At 41.2% G+C, this 6745-nt stretch overlaps 1 protein-coding gene across 3 annotated transcripts in view; it reads left to right on the top strand.

The window, feature by feature from the left end:
- Positions 1-228: 228 nt before the first annotated feature.
- The window catches only part of tfr1a (transferrin receptor 1a), a 31793-nt gene continuing 25276 nt past the window's right edge, over positions 229-6745 (top strand). The window contains exon 1 of one of the 3 annotated variants that reach the window (XM_021590050.3): positions 229-554. The gene's annotated coding sequence lies outside the window, so the exon portion shown is untranslated. Of the gene's footprint in view, positions 555-868; positions 957-1482; positions 1901-6745 lie in introns of those variants that run through there. The other 2 variants (XM_021590049.3, XM_021590052.3) reach the window with 2 other exon arrangements.

The following is a 6745-nucleotide window of genomic DNA, read 5'->3' as shown; positions in this document are numbered from 1 at the left end:
TCAATAATTGTCTGAGACACAAGAAATCTACCCTACCTACAAGTAAAGCCCTTATATCTGATTTAGGCCTACCCTAAACGTTGATTTGGCTATTGCATAGGCAAAAGGCGCCTCGCCCCTACTATAATATCACTGAAATAGCCTAAAGCCGAATTGCATTGATATCATCTCACATCTGCGCAAATTGAGTTATCCAAATTATATTTGGACAAAAATCGTTACAAGAACACCCTTCATTTTTATTTTGAGCAACCTGCATATAGTTACATCGCATTCAAACCAATTCATATTTAGGATAAATCCTATATGTTCAGAGATTATCTGTTTATTGACGGAATGGTATATGAAAATGTTACAATGAATTGTTGGTTGTTCATGGTGTGCAGCCTAGACTATGATGCCGCCAGCCAGTCGTTCATTGGCAAACTCCTGCGCAAAGCGTGAAAGTCGTCACACTGAAAAGCGAAGATACACTTGATTTAGCACGCTAAACAGGCAGTTTTCTCTTTTGGAACCAACCACTAATGCGAAGTGAAGTCCACCGAGCGCGCCGGGTGAGCAAAATCAACTGCGACCACGATTCTACATTTCTGTGTACATGTCAATATATTTAATCCTCACTAATGTTGTGCAAACACCCAATGTCATGTGAATGTGTCAAATTAAACGGTCAAAACACATAGGCCTAGAAACCATTGCCGACGTTGCTTTCTCAAGAGCGCAAACCTAGAAGTTCTATACTAGAACACATGGCAAGGCCAGCGCTCCTCGGCTAAGAGGAGACGTGCGACAGGAAGTGACGTTTTCATCTATTAGAACTCGATTTTTTTTTCTATCCATAAAGAGCATGCTCAAGGTTGCTTGCGCCAGTGAAGGAAAAAAATATAGTGAACGTTCAAAGAAACCTCGGGTCGAGGGAGCATACAATACCAGACGATTGGCACAATCGAAGAGCGGTAAGGGTGTGATTAGATTCGTATCATAATAAATGTAGCTTTTAAAAAGCCGAAATAGTCCATAATATCCATAATACAATGGATTGACTACCATGAATGGCCATGATGACAGTAATGTTAACGTAAAGCGTCATATTATTGGCGTCCTTGATTTTAGAGAGCATATGGATATATTAGGCTATATATAACCAAATATGTTTTACTGCCAGCATGTCATAATGACTATTTTTGCCTATCTTTTTATGTAGGCTAGTTGGCAGGTGTCAATGGTTGATTGGATCATGATTGTAGCTCTGAGTCTTATTGAAATCTAGGCTACAATGTAGCCCTTGACCACGACTCTCATCAGTTAATTCCATTACACATTTAAGAATGCTCAGTCTGAATATTTAAACATCGCTTGCAGTATGGGTTTGGAAACCGTATCCTTTATATTAGCTAGAAATAATTTTCAAAAAACAAAAGGTTAAATTGATATACACATTTTTTATAGGGTTGGTGTTCCCACATCTTTCAAATTTACAGCACACCGCGTGTATTTACGGAAGACCGTGACCACCTGTGCTAATTATCTAAGGTGCTTTGAACACCTGTGTGAAACGGAAGTCCGCCCAGAAACGTGTTGTCACTGAAAAATACTATCGGCTGCAACTGTGATACACCCTTTTTAAAACGGGGTACATTAAGTGTATTTTTTTTTTTTGCATTTTGTGGAATTATATTAACGTGATATGAAAGTAAAGGGCTTTGTTTCTATATCCGTATAGCTTCACGTTTTTAGATGGAGTATGTTGGTTGTTTTGTCTACCTCAGAAAATAACAGTCATTTGGACTATAAGGAGAAATCGTAGGCTCTGTAAGAGTACATTTTGGGCATAACTTCTGTATGGGAGGTTTGTCATGTTCGGTTGAGTCGCGTGCTCTGTAGCTACTCTCAGCACATGGTGAGTAGCCTATTTTCACGAGGTATGCACACACTTGGTTGACCTGGACTCCTCGCTACCTAGATATATCGTAGTAAAATTAACCTCGAGTAGGGTTCTTAAATGGGATTGAAGTTAGTAACGTTAGCATTTAAAAAACAAATAATAATCTCGTAATGATAGTTCATCTGCATGGGTAAACCTTCGCGCCCCACAGCCTAATATCTCATTCTCTATCAGCAAGATCGTGTGAAACAGACATTGTGTTTTATATAATCGATTTCTTCCTGGTCATAGAAGCTAAAAGGCCCTGTTAAGCTATAGCCAGGTACAGTAGACTATCTAAACAAATCCAGCTTTTCAACGCTAGTGTGCGTGTAGAAGTCCAACAAAATTCTTAATTATCTCAACGCAAATCATGTCGAGCAATTATTTTGCATTGAAATAGGCTATGAATGAACCTCGGTTTGCAAATAAATACACAATGCCAATGTGTGCAGAACATTTGACCCAGAATGCTACATTTCTATTTAAAACCATAACGTAGGCTACATTGAAGCCGAAACTGCATCAGGGAACTTGACAAGCTCAAGTAGCCTACTGCGCATGCCTGCCCTTGACAAGTCCCAGTCACTCCCGGGCGTCTCTATCCTATAATGACCTTGGTGATTTCTTGAATGTCTAAACAAAGGTATTGTTATTCACAACCTTTGACACACTTTGCAACTTAACTATGCACAGCACACATGTTATCATCTCTATGCTGTGTGTGTCAGTCAATTATATTCTAGAAGTCTCTACTTTGTATGTAATGTCCTTATTCATCCAGGTCGTTGATCTCCGTGTAGAAAATCTCCACAATATTCTAATTGACAACAGACCCCCAGTGTGTTTGACGTTCACCTCACGGCTGTGGTTGAATGGGTGGCAGGTAGGTAGGTAGACTAGTGTTTAAGGACGTTGGGCCAGTAACAGATTGGTTTCTGTTTCGAATATCTGCTTAACCCTAATTGCTCCTGTAAGTTGCTCTGGATAAGAACATCTGCTAATTGACGTAAATGTAATGAATATTCAGTTTTTTGTGTTGACAATATTGGTTAGCCTTTTCATATTCAACACAGTAATCTCAGACTGAATGTGTATGGAGATGCCTCTGTATGGCTCTGTAGCCTGTTCTCCTGGCTGATTCTCATGAACAACTGGGAACTTTTCCCAATGTGACTCTCACATGATCGGCTACTGCACAATGAAGCAGAAGATATGACTCCCCTCACACTCCCCCCACCTTCCTTCTCACTCCTTATAACAAGGATTAGTGGGCAACAATCCAGATGTCAGCAGCTTATAGAATCAGGATTGGCCATGTTCGGTTTGATGAATGAAGCTTTCATGTAATTGTTGTGTGGGTTTGCGCTAGAATTCTGGACTCTGGTCTCTTTGGCGCTCCAGGCTTGCTCTTTTTGTGTTCATAGCAGGTCTGTTTCTTGGGCAAAAGTTTGAGTTAAAAGCACTAGTCTATACTTTGTAGGATCTGGTTGAATGAATGACATCTGTCATCAGAGTGAAAAATATTGTAATTTCCCTGAACCTACCAAAGTTTGCAGTTGTCACACCTTTTACATTCGGAAAACCTGAATTTTTAATTTTATTTAGATTCCTTTTCAGAACTGAAATAGTTTCAGGAATCTTTACTTGCTCCTCTTCACTTTAATAGGTGCTGTCCATTCTGACTAAAGGTTTCCTATATAACCATTGTGACGAGTCGAAGAACCTTTGCTATACGTCTGCCTATGTGAGTGGTCGAAGAGCTTTAGCCAAGGGCAATGATATAGGCTAGGATCTGTTACTTTGTTTAGGCTACATATTCAACCAGAAAGCTTAGGCCTCATACTGTGGCATGTAAGCGTCTAATCCTGTTGTGTTCATTCACAACATGTTGCCAGTTCTTAAGACTAAAATAACTTCCCATGGCTGTTTGCAGTCAACTCGCAGCTTACGGAGTCAGTCTCCTATATCTGCATTTGTCATGAAATTAATGGTTATAGCATGTTTACAACACTGTAACATCGTCAGCTTTATGGATAAATGCTGTTCCATAGAAATGCATTGTGGTCAACCCGTGGGCTAGTTACAGTAGAAGGCCTTAACTCAGTCACGCTCGTAAAGCTGGGATAAATGGCTGTGTTTCTGGACTGTTTATGAACTTAAGGTTACCCGGGTTCTTCTGGGAGATGTGTTGGAAAGCCCTACCGTGAGTGTCTGCTTGACAATGGGAAAAGAGAAGAGCTATTAGGCTGTTAGAAAAAGCGGGTGAAGATGTGTCTGTTTTTCAAGGAAGAACTTGATACGCAAGGCGTTAGCCTTGAATTGATGTAACCATGCCCCCCCCCCTGGGCCCAGTGTAGCAGTTTGTCTGGGAACCAAGGGTGAATTTACGGTTCCCATGGTGATAGCACATGCTTTATCTGTCTTACACACTTTGAAGGCTTTGCAGGTAGAGGCCTACACTCTAGAACAGGGATGGGGCGGGGGGGAACTCCAGTCCTCAGGGGCTCGAGAGGTTTCGCACTTTGTCTTCATCCCTAGCAAATACAGCTGATTTTTAAACTAATTGCCCCCGAGCTGTGCAGCGGTCTAAGGCACTGCGTCTCTGTGCTTGAGGCGTCACTGCAGACATCCTGGTTCGATATCCAGGCTGTATCACAACCGGGCAGGTGATTGGGAGTCATATTTGGCCCAGTGTCGTCCAGATTTGGCCGGTGTAGACCGTCATTAAAAATATGAATATGTTCTTTAACTGACTTGCCTAGTTAAATAAATAAAATGTGCATTCTAAACTCAAGATCATGGTTAATTGGTTATTGGCGTCAAAGTCTTCAGGCAGTTGTCACCAGCTGGCAGATGCTGTGTGGTTAAGGCTACCCACGTGATGTGATCCTTATGAATTATTTGTCGAACAGCAGCCAAGCATCGATCATCAATGTCACCAGAATAACACCCTCGATATTTATTGGAAGCTCATCATCGAGTGGTTTCACCACCCTGTGAAGTTCATCATTTATTTAATCTGTAGCCTAATAAACTGCATGATTTCCTGAGTTGTCGTTGGAGGACCACACCACATAATCGCGTGACTCCAGGTTTACATCGATATAATTGTTATTATATCAATATTTGTGCGTAAAGGGGTTTCCGCCACCTTTTCTCGCATTTATTAATTTGACTGACACAAAAAGATCCCACCTTGGCTAGTGTATTTTTTTGTTTGTTTTTTGTCGACATTTGGAAAGTTTACCGACACAATTTGTTTCCATCAGGCCTGTTGTGACCTTTTTTTATTTATCCGACATGTACTTTACTCACTTAAAAACAAAAGTTGGATGGAAACCTGGTTATTGTATGTGACTGTGTGTTTGTAGTCACACTTTTCATCTCTTAACCAATTCTGCAAGACCTACAGATAAGTTTTTAACCCTACCAAGGCTGGGTATGTTTGGCACGTAGGCTTAAATCTTTGATGGTTTACCTTTCAGATGGTGTGATTTTAATGAGAGAACCACTTGACCAACAGTCTTTTCTCAACATATTCCACTGCAAGCCGAGGGGTTGAAGTTACAGCCTACATTATGATATGCCAGCAAGAGGTTACAGCCTACATTATGATATGCCAGCAAGAGGTTACAGCCTACATTATGATATGCCAGCAAGAGGTTACAGCCTACATTATGATATGCCAGCAAGAGGTTACAGCCTACATTATGATATGCCAGCAAGAGGTTACAGCCTACATTATGATATGCCAGCAAGAGGTTACAGCCTACATTATGATATGCCAGCAAGAGGTTACAGCCTACATTATGATATGCCAGCAAGAGGTTACAGCCTACATTATGATATGCCAGCAAGAGGTTACAGCCTACATTATGATATGCCAGCAAGAGGTTACAGCCTACATTATGATATGTGGATATGAAGTTTGCTAGTTTACAAAAGGACCGGTCATAATAATAATAATACATTGAATTTATAATGCATTTTTCATTGAAAAACAATCTCCGTACTACAGTTAGTGTATTAAAATAAATGTAGAAAGGACAGAGCTAGACAGGGCAACTGACACGAAGTACACAGCGGACGCTACCAAGGAACACAAGGAATAGTGCTACAGTATCTCCTCTGTTTCTGTGACCTTTACTGTAAGTCTTGCTAAGTCAGCCTTTACTAGCCGTAGCCAAAAAATATGCTGAGGAAGACACGGCTAGGCCATGCCAGACAGACTTAGCCTAACTGAAATGAGCTTATATCTGCTAACCTAATGTAGTGTTAAGATCATAGGCCTATATTTTATTTTATTGTTTAGTTAGGCTAGGATTGGAGGTTGCTAAGTAGGGCAGGCCTGTCTCCTGGCATTTGCCCACGGTTCCGCTGTCACGCCATGTCCTTTCTGGAATCTCACCCCATTGGGGCTGAACATGTCGCAAGAGGTCATTCGGGGCTCATTGTCCGGACAGCCGTCACTGTTCTGCCCGGTTAGCCTTACTACAGTAATCATTGTGGCAACTTTCTACTGAGGTGACTTTACCAAAACAAGGACTGACTGTCTGCTGATTCATTCAGTCCCTAACACAATCCTAGGGTTGATTAGTCTTCTTTTTACACTAGATGGGTCATAAGAGAGCTGTTTAGGTGGTTGAAATACTGGGAGAAAAGGTTGCCGAGCAGTTATTTAGAGTAGCCGTGTTCAGTCTGATCATGTCCTGCGTGGCTCAGTTGGTAGGAGCGTGGTGATTGCAACGCCAGGGTGTGTGGGTTCGATTCCCATTGGGGAACAGTGTGAAAAAGAATGTAAATCTATGTGCTCACTTA

The sequence above is a fragment of the Oncorhynchus mykiss genome, chromosome 28 (genome assembly GCF_057628025.1).
Source record: "Oncorhynchus mykiss isolate SJ-2025 chromosome 28, ASM5762802v1, whole genome shotgun sequence".
NCBI classification, from domain to species: Eukaryota; Metazoa; Chordata; class Actinopteri; order Salmoniformes; family Salmonidae; genus Oncorhynchus; species Oncorhynchus mykiss.
This window is presented reverse-complemented; position numbering and strand designations above follow the sequence as displayed.